A 14690-nucleotide genomic window follows, 5' to 3' on the forward strand; every position below is an offset into this window, starting at 1 on the left:
AACTTAAAGTGATCGCACTCTATTTTGTGTTTTTAGGGGAATGGCACCTTTGGCTAAACATTCCTTTCCCACAGTTAAAACTTCAAAAGGACAATAGGCTTACTCCTTTCTTCTCTCTTTCTCCCTTTCAACTATAGTTTTATTGCCTTGTGAGTGAAACATCTAAGAATGTTTTGAAGTTGCATTCACTTAGAGATAGAGAAAAGTGGGGCACACGTGATCAGTAATTATTGGTTGATAGGAGGCTTGTCAAACTTGCATCAGTATGTAATTGTCCTTTTTAAGAAAGAAGGGGATAATATCATAAGGGAAGTCTATATTAATTCGAACATTGTAGTGTCTTGTAAATTCTTTGTAACGTGTGCTTGAGGGGAAAGGAATCCTAGAGCCTCTACTATATTTAAAAAAAAAAAGACCTTTTAGTAAACTTTGCAACTAAGAGTCAGACTACAATTATTTTTACTCACAAATGCATGAAAGAGTAAGGAATCACCTACTTTTATTCCACAGTACTGCATTCTGAGCATACAGATATCCACATTTAGCAAGTAAATTAGGCTTTGTTTAGTAAGTATTACTGATTACAGTAGTTTTTTTTTTTTTTTTTTTGCTGTTTTTTTAAACTGGCTTTTGTTTTATTTGCATCTATACGATTCATTAAAAAGTGTTTTATAAATTAAACCGGTGAAAGTACCTTTACTTTCTTACCGGTACTATATTATTGTTCAGTTGTCCGCCTCCACCCCCGTAATGGAGAAGGAAAGGCATTTGATTTTAGATAATGGTTTAAAAATCAATCAAAATGAAGGTCATGCTTCATTTAATTATTCATGTTGTACCTTAAATATAGCCTACATATTAATACAAACAGTTACACAATGAAATGAAAACTGCTTATGATGATGCTGGCTTACTCCTGCCTGGGCGGGTAGCCACACATTCCACGAGAGGTGTGGCTACGTCATGGGCCCTCTTTCAAGGTGCCTCCATGGCTAAGATATGTGAGCAGTACCCCACATACTTTTTCCAGGTTCTATCGCCTGAACGTGATAGATTGCTCATTGCCCTCTGTGGGCACTAGAGTCCTGAAGGTTGCACGCTTGCTCCGCTGACCTTGGTCAGGTGTGGTGGGAAAATTACAATGTTGCTACTGCTATGCTGAGGTTTAAATGTTGTTACGGGTTATAAGATTTAGGTATAATATAATAATAATGTATTATGTACTAGTAGTTGTTGTTGTACATACTTCCTCTTTCTCGCTTCAGGGTAAGCGGCCCATATAAGGGATGGAAAGATACTGACTACCAGCTAGAAAGAAGAAATTCTCTGAAGTTCTCTTTATTTAGCAACCGCAAGCTGCATCTGTGACAGTTCACAGAAATGTCACCCGCTTAGTCAGAGTAGGTATCATTTTAGGATGTTTGCAATTTAGATAAGTTGTTATTGTTGAAAATGATTGGTCTCATCTTAATCTTCCAAGCTGTTGCTATCCGGGAATATTGAGTTAAGCTTCTGTGATTGGCTTGCAATAACTGCAGGTTACAAGGTATATATTATGCTTACTTACTCTGCAAAGTCAGAACATTGCTCTGTTTCCCAACACCTGCGTGTGTTGAGTGTGTTCTCAGGTTTGCAATCCTTGAGTTATAAACTTGTTTGATTCAACCTTAACTGTCTCACTGAGTCTCTTTCAGAAGTTGAGTGAAGAACTTCCATGACGAGGGCAGGGCTAAGCATCCCTCATATGCTGCTGTTCTTTTCTTCCTCGGGGCGGTTCTGGTGCACGTTTTCCCATAACGGTGTTTTGGTGTCCGTCTTCGAATTGAAAGGGAACCAGGTTTACCGCAGGTTCAAAGTGGTGTTACCTTGTATGGTTCATTTTGATTGTATAACATCTCATGGTTGTTTTTTCTGTTTGATATATATATATATATATTATATAATATATATATATATATATATATATATATATATATATATATATATATATATATATAAATTAGAATGAGCAACATATCGCAGTCTATCATTCTACCAAGTAATACCGTGGAACAGTTAACTTGTATGCCTTTGTCTTATGTAGGTATACTGTTTACAAAAGCTGTAAGAGTTTCCACTGCAAGGAGTATTTTTTTGTAGTTTTTCAGGAGTTATTTTGCTTAAACATCAATAATAATTCGTAACCTAGACATCCAAGAAGCCAGGAGGCAGGAAAGGACTTAAAATACACAAAATAAAAAATGAAGTAGCTTAAACAATTGTTTTGATAAGTTGTAATATAAAATGACCTTGACAAAATGTTTTGCCGGTACACCTTAGTGGTGTAGTGTTGGAAAGTAGTACATCGTCAGAATGTAGTATGCATACCAAAACTTGACCTGTGTAATGTCAAATAGCGTTGCAAGTTGTATTCGGTCAGATTTTGGCACATGTGCAATCAATTGCGATGTGATGGTTGTATTCCTATTGTCAAACAGTATTACACTTACCATTAATTATACTTTTTTCTTTGCGAACTTAAACTGGAAACAATTAATTTCTCTAAAATAAAAAAAAAAAAATACTCATGATAAACAAAACAACAGAGTCGACCCCAAAGTTGCACAAGTGAAAAAATGTACAAGACCTAATGTATTGCATATAAATATGTGCATACTATTTTCTTAATAGTGGAAAAATATGATATAATACATTACAGCGATGTAAAAGACTGGAAAATATGTTAAATTGAAAAAGATGTAAAAAGACCAAACGCAGCTTAAGGTACCAGATTTGAAGGGCACGCCCCTGCTTTCTTAATGGGTTGTTTAGGTATTGTTTAGGCATGCACAAGCAAACGCAATGAGCTGAGTACCACTTTCTACCGCGTACCTGACAGCAATACTGCCACGGCAACAACTGTTTACTGGTAGGCAATACCATGCTATCTCTGACTGCTCGTTTCGAGTGGAAGCCCAGTGATGCCTTGATAAAGGCGGCCAGGTCTGCCACACACCACGCTCTGCAGGGGAAACATCTTTACCATTATGCCAAAGAATTGTTATACAGTAATGGTTGTCAGATGATGTAGCATACAACTGGTGTGCTTGTAAAAAGCCCATCGGTAATCCCACCCCCCACCAAAAAAAAGAAAAACGATGTTGCATTTTCAAAACTTAGCAGGTATGACATGTATAAAAGAGTAACTGGTTTACAGCACTCTATGTCTTGGACAATGAATGGTAGTTTTTGTACATATAGCATTCATGAATAGGGTTCAACGCATCTAATATAGGTATTTAATCATTGTGCCTTTTAAAAACGCCAAATTCCGTAAAATATAATTAATTACTTAACAACCACTTAAGCGGTCATCATTTCTTCAAGTCACGTTGGGATGTACATTATAAGTATTAGAGAGCCACAATACACGTACCAGACTACTCAAAATAAAAGGGTGGCATCGTCGCAGTAACAGCCGAGTTTGAAAAATAATTTCCTAACACTTGGTCATCATACAGTATTTGAAACAATGCAAGTGTATTGGTTCTAATCTAAAAGTGAAACATTGACTCATTCACGTTAGCATTTTGATTGTTCTGTACAGTAAATATTACAAACATTTGAATTATACATCTCTTATAAAAGTTTACCATAGCAAAGTGCAATAAATCATAGTGAAAGCACGGTGAATCTTTCTAAACATTCTATGAAGCTTCGTGCTTTAGCAACACTGCAATGGCATAAGGAGGTCGGTCCAGTTTCCTGTTTGAAAAAATGTACATCCTAATCAACAAATATAAATCGTAAATAGACGTTCCTAATGCAGTTTACTTGTTTGGAAGCTTATGTGCCTTCTCAGTGTATACAGCACCCATGCATTTCTAGTGTTTGTGAATGTGGAACTCCCATAAGTGAGGTGCAACGGACCAATCAGGGTTTTAAAAGTAGCCAACCAATCAGACTTCTGTTGCCACCTCCCCTGAAAAACAAAACTGTGGTAGAGTTATCAAAAAGGAAAAGGTTCAGTTGGACTTAACGCCGCATTGTAATTAAGTGTGTTTTTTCGTGTGGAGTATGCCTTAGAAATGTGAAATTCTGAAATAATCAATTCAGTGCTTTGGAATATCACTTGAGGAGTTTCTACTTCGTGTGTGCCAGTTGTACAATTGTATTGCAGAGGTTTAAGGAAGGAGAGTGTTCCATGGATATATTGTAAGTAGTTGTTTTTTCTGTTCGGTGGTAAGGGTACTTTAAAAAATGCGTATTTTTTCATGCCTAACCGCACAAGTTACTATTTATTTATCTATTTATCTATTTATTTATTTATTTAAATGCAATTCTTATGTCGTCAGGGTGCATTTTTTCATTTGAAGTTCCTAAAGCCCTGCATACACGGAGAAGCATGTCAATACACCATGCTTATTTGTGTAAAGTGTTTCTGTGTTTGCAGAAACGAGTCGTGATTCTCGGAGAGACTTGGGTTGTACTTTGAGAAACATTTTCAAGAAACATTTTGCCTTGGGAGAAACTGCGCATGCCATCGATCATGTGACTATGCAAGAATCCGGCTACAATCAATCGTTTTATTGATATATAAGCTGTCAGCAGCGTCTCGGTGCCTAGATACATAAGAATATAATTGCGGTAATTAAGCACATATAAAATACTATAATAATACGCTCCTCCTCTCTTCACGATTTGGGATCCATTCCACCTGTCTTGTTCATACACTCCTGTTCCTTCCTGTGGATTTCCCCAATTTTTTTGAACAAAATGAACGCATCGCCACTCGTTGCAAAGTCTTCCATTTTTGGAGCATGCAGCAGAAAAGTTTCCCGACGTTCCTGACAATTTTGGAAGAAAATGTATGTTGGGCTTAAGTTTGATAGGTATTGCTATATTATGTTCTCTTAATAACAAACTTGCAAATCCAAAACCAAATTGCTTAATCAAAAAAAAAAAAAAACCGCCCCAGTCTAAGAAACTTGACTTGTCTTCATTTGCACCAGTTATAATCAAAATAAGGGGCTTTAACATTCTGTACATAAATGGCTTTTTGAGACAGTTTGTTCTAGCAGTGGTATGCTGTGGGTACATTTGGTATAATTTTCGTGAAAATGTGATAACTGAGGTTGCAATTGAGAACAACGATGGTACGCCGTATTGTACCACAAAACAAGCAACAAGCCAGATGTTTCTTTAAATCCTTGGCTGTTAATGGTGAATTTTTGCGAGCTGCGCGAACAATTCTCCTACATGCTATAGTCTTTTCATCGTTTCAGTTCAACTAGTCTTCAAATACTACATATATATATACACACACACACACACACACACACACATATATTATATATATATATATATATATATATATATATATATATATATATATATATATATATATATAATATACACTGATAAGTAGTGGTTTCTAATTGATGTAATGTTTTAACTAGCTCAATTAATACTTGCCTTAATTTACACAGACTTTAATTGAAAAGGTGCCAATAATTTTGTGATCCATAAATATTGTTATTTACTCCAATAGGGCAGTGTGATCCATATAGGTTATACAATAGCTTGATTGTGCATTGTGTGAAATATTTAAGGACTGCCAAAAAATGTGTTGAAGGAATGAGCAGGTCAAAAGGTTTAATCTTTAGCAGTGTTCATGTGTGGTCTTGCATTAAATCTGCTAACAAATTTGTCTCGCCATTTAACATACCATAAACTGCAGTAAGTAATATACCCTCATTGTAGATTGTCACTTCCTACAGTGTTTGTCAGATCATTTGCATCATCTTGGAATGGAGCCTGTCATTTCTCAAAGCAGAGTTGAAGATTGGTTGTTGTGTCTTGGATAGTCATTTCCTTTCTCAGTAATACAGGATATGCATTTGTTATGTATGAAGCCAAATTATCATATGTAGGCTTGCTACTACTCGATTTTTTTTTTTTTTTTTTTTTTTTTTTTCCAAATCTACAATTTAATATCAATTATTTTAGAAAGAATTGACCGTTTTTAGATCTTCGATTTTTTTTCAATTCAAGCAGAGAATGGTGAAATAGACCTGTATGCTTAAAAAAAATAGTGACTTTTTTGCCATTTGAGAAACGTCTCATTTAGAGAAATCCCTTTATCCTATTCAATATGCAACCAAACCATGGTTACCAACATTCTAATTGAAATAAGGTTTGGTCACAGCTGAGCTATGCATTTTAAAAATTGTCTCAAATAAACTGCATTAAACACAGCATATAAAAGTGTATTACGCAGACCTTTATAGCATACATTTACAAGTAAAAAAATAATATGCACAGAACAAAACATTAGATAGTTGTAAAGAACTAACTTGTACTTTATTATTTGTCTGGGCTCCCCCTCTCCTGCTTTAGCACAGCCGGACTCGGTCATAGGCAATGGGCCTACTTCGTCCTGTCATGGAGATCATCCGTCAGCCAGGGTATTGTGCACAATATTAATTGGGTGTTTCTGTTGCGGCCAGTTTTCAAATCAAACTAGTAACTGTCACTATATACCTAAAGCAAACGCTTACGTACACCTTAACATGCTAATTTCAAAGTAGGTGCTTTTAATGACATGCATTGTAGCTGGCAAATGAGAGCATTCTAGCACTGCTTCAGTCAACGAGATCTGTCAGAACAGGGTGAAACTACAGTACTAATGGACCACTGAGATGAATGAGAGCGGCCCAGAGGAATGGGGACGGGACAGACCGCAAGTAAAAAACTACGCAAACTAGAGATGATTTCTAAATGATTATTTTTGGTAATAAGATTAAAAAAATAAAAATTAATCTCAAAATAACAAGCCTAATCATATGCAATAAAGTAAGAATGTTTCTTCCATAACTTCGAACAATCAAAAGTAACAAACAAATGTAGCAAACCTTATTTTCTGTATTCGCAATAAAACAAGTACATTATCAAGTTGCATATTTCAATTGTAAAGTGCTATCCAGGACTTAATGTGTAAACAGTTGTGGGAAAAAAAAAAAAAAACCCTCTGCTGTAGGTCAGCTTTGGTAAAAAGCCCCCTCACCACATCAAGGTCCTGACCTATGGAGCAGGGTGTTAGTAGCAGGGTTAATAGAACTTTAAAAGGCCTTCTCGCATAACCCACAAATAGGAGTTTAAAGAGGCTGCCTGTAAAAATGAATGTACAGTGGCATATATTATCAGTAAATCAAATGAGACATTTCATACTCGTAACTTTTTTTTTTTTTTTTATAGTATGTAATTGTCTAGTGTCAATTAATAGGTATGGAAATCGAATTTGAAATTTGAAGCATTACATGTACTGTCTGAAACGTGTAGAATGTGAACTTTATTATTCAGAATTACATCTACTGTACTTTTTATCCTGTTATACTCCCTTTTTTATTTGGAACAGTTTCACTTAAATACAGTGAATCAGCACCACCCCAGCTGGTTCACAATAACCACATTAAACAAGGTGGGTGTTAGAACTGAAGTCAGACAATAATTCAGTAGCTGAGAAACTAAGACCGTACCAGTTAAAAATGAAAGATTAGAAATAACAAATTAAGTGCCAAAGCATTTACAGTATTTCTCCAAATCAACAGGTCTCAATACATAATCAGGGTCTGCTTGGGAGGGGAGGTGGGGGGGATTTCTTAAGTATTTTGTGCACTCCTCAATAATAAACTGAAGATAATGAGCCCTATTGCCAGTGCTGCCCTACTGTACATATGTAAATAGCTGTTTTAGTGTTGGTATAATATACTAAGCTAGAATGCTTGGTATAAAATATACAAAAACACATACAGTAAACAAAACAATAAGTGTTACACCTTTTCTTGCCATGCTTACCTACACATCTCACAAATGGAGCACATAACACTTCTGGCCATAGATCTTCGCATACACCATGGAACCATTTTGTATATTTTTATTTTTTCTTTTTATACAAAATCTGTTTTGTGGTACTCACATTTGTGCTGTTAGTTATTTAAACAATTTCAAATAACCTGTGTGTGTGTGTATACATATACAGTACCTAAATAGAAAGTCTACACCCCTTTTCAAAATGTTCACCTTTTGTTGCCTTAATAGCCTGGAATTAAAATGCAATAACCCTTTGCAGTCCATTTATTCAGCGCTTGTCAGGCACGACAGGTCCAATTTATTTTCACACGTGATGTTTATTTTACACGCGCTGTTTTAATTTTTAATTTTTTTTCAGAGTAAAACCGGTTCAAAAGGCATTGAGTCACAAAAAAAAACTCAGTGCTGTATCTACAGCAAAGCCACACCCCTTGTTCGCTGTATTTCACATACATAAATCCTCTCCTGATCATTTTTTCACCATTTTATCACCAAACTCCTCAATAATCTGATCAAAGTCATTATTTTATTACTATAACATCTCAAAAAGCTCTGCAAATGTCTGTGATATTCTTTGAGCCCTGGATGCAGTGTTATTTTTGTAATGCATGGGGCTATGAGAGAGGCCTTTTTTTTTTTTTTCTTCTTCGTTTCATTCTGCCATTGAAAGGTTTTCTCGGCTTTTTCCGGAGAGAAATGACTAGAGACTATGACTAATGACCTGTGCTTTACAAGTCTTTTTGAAGGACCACAAAGGGTTTATATATATATATATATATATATATATATATATATATATATATATATATATATATATATATATATATATATTTTCCTATTTCCTATTTATCTACACATCCTACCCCACAACTTCCAAGTCTAAAAAAAATTTGTAAAAAATTCAAAATAAAACCTGAAATAGCTTGGTTGGATAAGTGTCCACCCCCCTTGTAATAGCAATCCTAAATTAGCTCAGATGTAACCAGTCGCTTTCAAAATCACACACCAATTTAAGTGGCTTCCACCTATGTTAAATTGTAGTGATTCACATGATTTCAGGATAAATTCAGCATTTCCTGTAGGTTCCCTCTGCTGGGTAGTGCATTTCAAAGCAAAGACTCAACCAGGAGCACCAAAGCGCTTTCAAAAGAACTCCGGGACAGGGGATGGGTATAAAACAATATGAAAGGCCTTGAATATTTCTTGGACCACGGTCAAGACAATTGTTAAGAAGTGGAAGGTGTATGGTGCACAGATGACCCTGAACAGGTTATTATGGGCTGTAAGACATTGGAACCCTTTGCCTGGGGGGTTTCAGTGGCCTGGGTCCATGGTTCGTCAATTGATTGAGATTCAGTCACATTAAGTCTGCCTACTGATGATGTAGAGTAAAACGGGTGCTCGGGGCCTGCTGATATGAACAACAGTGAGTTTTGGCCTACTCCAGTATTCTGTGTGGATGGCATACCTCATAAAGTGGCCTTATGTGAACAACATGAAATGTATGAAGGAAATATGTACAGATCTAAAACTATTGTTAATGATACAGAACTAACTTTGACCCGTGAAACAGGAGGTAATCCCTTTGTTATGTGTGCATGTGATGGGTGCAGAGGTGAATCACCATTGACCAGGTCCAAATCTTGTCCAGCTTGCAGGTCACCTAGTCAGACACTGCTGAGTCTTGTTAGAATGTGATGATTCTGAAGGGTTCTCTTTCTCTCATTTGAATGTAAACCAACGAGATGTAAAAAGAGTTGAATGCACGGACTGTGAGGGCAGTCACCTAGTGAAATGGGCACATTTGGGCAAATTTGAATGTGAGGTAGGTGTCCCTGTTAGGCGTGTACAAGTGTCTTGTGGGTATGAAGTCAAGACCATGGCAGCCCACACCTGTGATGTGAAGCGCTTGATCAGAGGGCTTGTTGTTTTTGCAGAACCAGCTCGTGCTCACCCTGCACAATTTGAATCCTGCAGGGAACAAGTTGATCTGCTGGACTTGAACTGGGTGATCCAAAATATGATATCTATTGATAAAAGTGATATGTGATGTAACCATAAGTAGTGTTTAATAAGCTTTAGTCTGTATAAATAGTGTGGAAGTACTATGAATAATTCCTATGTAAAACTATGTAGTAGAGTCTAACACTGCATGATACACTAGCTTGCTTCAAGCTGTCTCTTATCAAGATGGGCATGGCTCTTGAGACTTAAGTGCCAAATCTTTGTTAACACATTCCACATCAAAAAGTATTACTATACTATTTAAAGCAAACATATTAACACACACACACACACACACACATCTACTTAGTACAGCAACCTTCTGGGGCACTTGTCAGGATAGAAGGGAAAATGAATGGAGCAAAGTACAGTGAAGTCCTTGAGGAAAACCTGCTGCCCTCTGCAAGAAAGCTGAAACTGGGATGGAAGTTCACCTTTCAGCATGACAACGACCCAAAGCACACAGCCAAAGCTACACTAGATTGGCTAAGGAACAAAAAGGTAAATGTCCTTGAGTAGCCCAGTCAGAGCCCCGACCTAAATCCAATGGAAAATATGTGGCATGATTGCTGTCCATCACTGCGCCCCAAGGAATTTGACAGAGCTTGAATAGTTTTGTAAAGAAGAATGATCAAATATTTCCAAATCTGGGTGTGCACAGTTGGTAGAGACCTATCCCAACAGACTTACAGCTGTAATTGCTGTCAAAGGTGCTTCTACCAAGTATTAACTCGGGGGGGGGGGGGGGGAGACTTATCCAATTATGATCTTTCAGTTTTGTATTTTAATATAACATTTTTCTCAAACTTCAAGGGGGTGTAGACTTTCTATGGGTTGTGTGTGTGTGTGTGTGTATGTGTAATATATATATATATATATATATATATGAATGACATTGGTAGAAGAATTCAAAGTTGGTTCTAGGCCTTCTAGGAACTGGGTTACCAGATTCCTGGAAAGGGTTGATTACAAGTTGTGGCCCTAAAGCAATTTAAAAACACAGTATTACACATTTAACGTAAAAATATGAATTGTTTGGAGTTTTGTTTCTCTTCTGTGCAGACAATTTTATGATGACGTCAGTGATCTCTGACTGTCAATGTCAAGTCAAGTGGAGTGAAAGCAGTGACATGCATAGCAACCGAGCACTGACATGTCAAATGACAAGGGGAGAAATCTGGCATGACCACCCTGCTTATTGTGCGCATGTGCAGAGCTACCCTTTTCCAGTCATTACACATGCTCTGCTGATTTTGTCAAAGCGGGTTCATGGTGATTCATCAGCTCCTGCTTTAACACGCAGTGGCTGCCATCGATCAGCAGCTCCTGAGGTAAACGCACAACAAACTACATGTTTTTAATAATGTACCAGAAATACACAACGTAACATTGAAAGAATAAGTTGAAAAGTTATAGCATTAGACTGATAAAGCAGCAATGCAAATAATAATAATAATAATAATTGTTATTATTGAAGTTTTTGAAGTAGTATTGAGTAGTTGTTTCTTGATGTGAACTAGATGCAAGGAAATGCGCACAGTCTTTTTCTTAAGATATTAGTTTGGTTTATTCAGTTTATGCAGGGAGAGGCAAAGTTTTCCCAGTTCACAGCCAGCCGATTCCACAAACAGAACTCTCAAAGCAAAACAGTACAGATCATACTTTCATATGCGAACTGCACATGTTCAGAAAAAAATAATATAATGCAATACTGTAGGTTTGATCCTCCAGGACTCCTCGGTCGACAAGTCTCCAGTACTAGTCTGAATGAAAGTGAGCTGAGCTGATTGCACCTTAATTAAGTAGCCACTAGCCTCAGCCCCCCTCCTTCCTTCTCTTTGTGCATTCATCACCCGGGCCCCCTGTGTCTCGTATGTGTTGTAAATAAAACTTCAATATTCAATCATCAGGTCAAGAGTTCACCTTGCATAGTTTGGTGATGTGGGAGAGGTGGGCTATGGAATGATGGCTAATTGATCATATAAGTTGCCAGGTGTTTTTAAAATGTTATTTTCTTAAAGGACTGGAACTGTCAAGGCAGAATAATGTTTTAGATTTAATTACTTCTGACGTAAAAAGCAATACAAAAAGCTCTATAAAAACCAATATAAAACCCCAGTCAAGTATCACTCAACTTGCTAACCACAAGCTGATATGATCCATGATCTCAAAATATCTGCGTATTTGCTGATTTTGAGCTGATTTGCCGTTGATGTCGTATTTAGAAGTCTTTGCCTTTGAAGACAGTTCCTGTCCTTACATTAATCTACACTTCCATATATATTTTGGGAGGCAAGAACTATTTTGAAATTATGTCTCTTTTATATAAGGTATAGGTTTTATATTTTAGCTGTGGAGAAGTGAAATATTGGATACCATAGGATTTAGCGTGGGTGTTTTTAGCTTTAGGCATGCATTTCTTAAGAGCAAAACATGTTGTAACAATAGACATTTTGAATAATTAATGCTATTATACATGTTAAGGCACTGGACCTCCCACTTACAGGATTCCGAAACATCTCTATGTTCTCCTGAACATCTCCCCTGAGTTTAAGACTGTGCTTAGAGTCTGTGTGTATGTTTATGTCTCTCTCTCTCTCTCTCTCTCTCTCTCTCTCTCTCTCTCTCTCTCTCTCTCTCTCTCTCTCTCTCTCTCTCTCTCTCTCTCTCTCTCTCTCTCTATATATATATATATATATATATATATATATATATATATATATATATATATATATATATATATGTGTGTAGTGTGTGTGTGTGCGAATGTGACAATAGTTACAACATAAATGTTTTTTCCATTTATCGCAAGTAAAACTGGACATGTACATATTTTAAAACTACGTACTGTATGAAAATCTATGGGAAACTGAAGTCCTACAAAAGGGTTATTGTAAAATTGTGGAACTGGATTTTTTTTCTAAAGACCTTGAAATAAGATTGAATATCTCCAGAACTGTTTGGAATACACATTATTGTTTTTTGTATGAACAATTTCTTTATTTAACCCAGCTTGGTATGGTTTAATAATAAAGATCTGCAATGGTGTTGGTTGTTACAGAGCTGTGTGTCAGGAGTACACTCAGGATCTAGTCTCATCCATCAACAGGGGGGAATGTGCTAATAGTTTTTAGAATCTGCAACCACTTCATTTTAGAACCTAAAAGAAAATCAAGTGCAGTATTAATTCTTTTGGTATCTGATTTCAAATGGACTTTAATGGAGCACTTCAGTCTTTTTGTGTAAAGTAATTGCTCATCTGTGAATGAATGCAGTCTGTAACAGAAACAAAAGTGATCGCTGCTTTAGCTTCAATATCTGTTTCACCTTTTAAAAGTCTTTAGTTTCTTCATACACACACAGAAATAAACGTAAATGGAGTAAAAGAATAGTGTGTGTGTGTGTGTGTGTAGAAATACCAGTGTCAGTCAAAAAAGAATGTCTGTCAGCACTAGTGAATCTGTTGATTCTGTTGAACCTGCCCCAATCAATGCACCTGAATAGGGAAACGGTCATTTTTGACTTCAACAGAAGAAAAAGGTTGATCAGAATTCACAATAGTTAAGAATAAGCAGTTTTTAAAACTGTGCCCGAGTCCTTCACAATTGTAACAAACAAATGCCGGTTTCTCTGCATCTGGATTATAAGGAGAGGATCTCAGTTCGTTTTCCTGCCTCATAGCCTCAATGTGCAATGTCACAGCAGCTGCAGGGTGATGCATCTCCCTTTTAGCTGTTGTTTCAGCCTCTGCTTGATTACCCCTGCCTGCGTGTGCATTCGTTGTCTTTGTGATCGGAATTTGGTCAGATGAGGAGTCCCAGGGGATTCCACTAATGGCTGCTTTTTTGGCCAGCGCGTCTAGTGTTTGCATTGCCCTCAGTGGCGGTGCCTCTGGCTGATATGCTTTCATTACACTACCTCTTAGTCCTACAAATTGAGTAAACCCCCTACTAGAAGGGAGAGCCATGTGATATGTTAGAGAGCATGCTGCTCCTCTGTCAATCAAAATAATGTCTGGAAGAGGAATATCAGGAAGAGGAGGGTGGGGGCTGGTAAAATGTTACCTTGCCCTCCCTGCACACCCTGTTGTAGGGGCATGTGCCTATGCAATAGAATACACAAGCTGCACCAGTTTCTCAAACGGGGTGGGGAGCGGAGCGGTTGGTGTGCTTGACGCAACCCTCAACTGCTGCTACAGTCCCTGCCATTCATGGGATTCTATAATCTTTAGCCATATGTCCCTGTCTGTTACAGTTAAAACATTCTGTTTTCACCCCGCCCTGATTGGTTACAACTGCCGCAACATTTTTTACCAATTTTGTCGGGCTCAGATTTATTCCAGTCTCTCAAACAGTCGTGTATACTTGCACCAGTAGTCTGCAGTTCGTGACTGTACTGCACCAATCTCAACAGGCAATGCAGAACTTAAAATACGTCAACAATCGCTATCGCTCAGGTTATATGTGCGCTGTAGCTCACGCAACTTGTCACACAGCACTGTGGGATCACTGTTGTCATCCCACTTTGGTAGTTGATCCTTAATCAGTAACAGCTCTGCCAAGGTGACATCTCGATTTAACCTGTACATCATCATACTGATATGTAGTGGTGCCTTCCCCATCTGCGGTCCCAGAAGTGTGTACACGAAGGGTAATCAAGGGAACAACAGCCACTGTCTTCCGTCCTGACTTGCTTCCAGAGCCCTTGCCTGCCTATGTCTTAACTCTTTCCCCTACATTAACATGTGGTGGGTCCTTTCTATCCTGGTACTCCTGCTCCTCCTCCGAGAGCAACATCCTCCCTGTCCACCTCTCTTATGGTACTACTATTGTCAT

General features: G+C 37.4%; 1 protein-coding gene across 4 annotated transcripts in view; it reads left to right on the plus strand.

Annotated features, from left to right (window-relative positions):
- Positions 1-3996: 3996 nt before the first annotated feature.
- LOC121319638 (putative uncharacterized protein DDB_G0282499) overlaps positions 3997-14690 on the plus strand; it is a 48587-nt gene continuing 37893 nt past the window's right edge. For all 4 annotated transcript variants that reach the window (XR_005950731.1, XM_041257256.1, XM_041257255.1 and 1 more), the window contains exon 1: positions 3997-4194. The gene's annotated coding sequence lies outside the window, so the exon portion shown is untranslated. The remainder of the gene's footprint in view (positions 4195-14690) is intronic.

Source organism: Polyodon spathula, chromosome 8, assembly GCF_017654505.1.
Source record: "Polyodon spathula isolate WHYD16114869_AA chromosome 8, ASM1765450v1, whole genome shotgun sequence".
NCBI lineage: Eukaryota > Metazoa > Chordata > Actinopteri > Acipenseriformes > Polyodontidae > Polyodon > Polyodon spathula.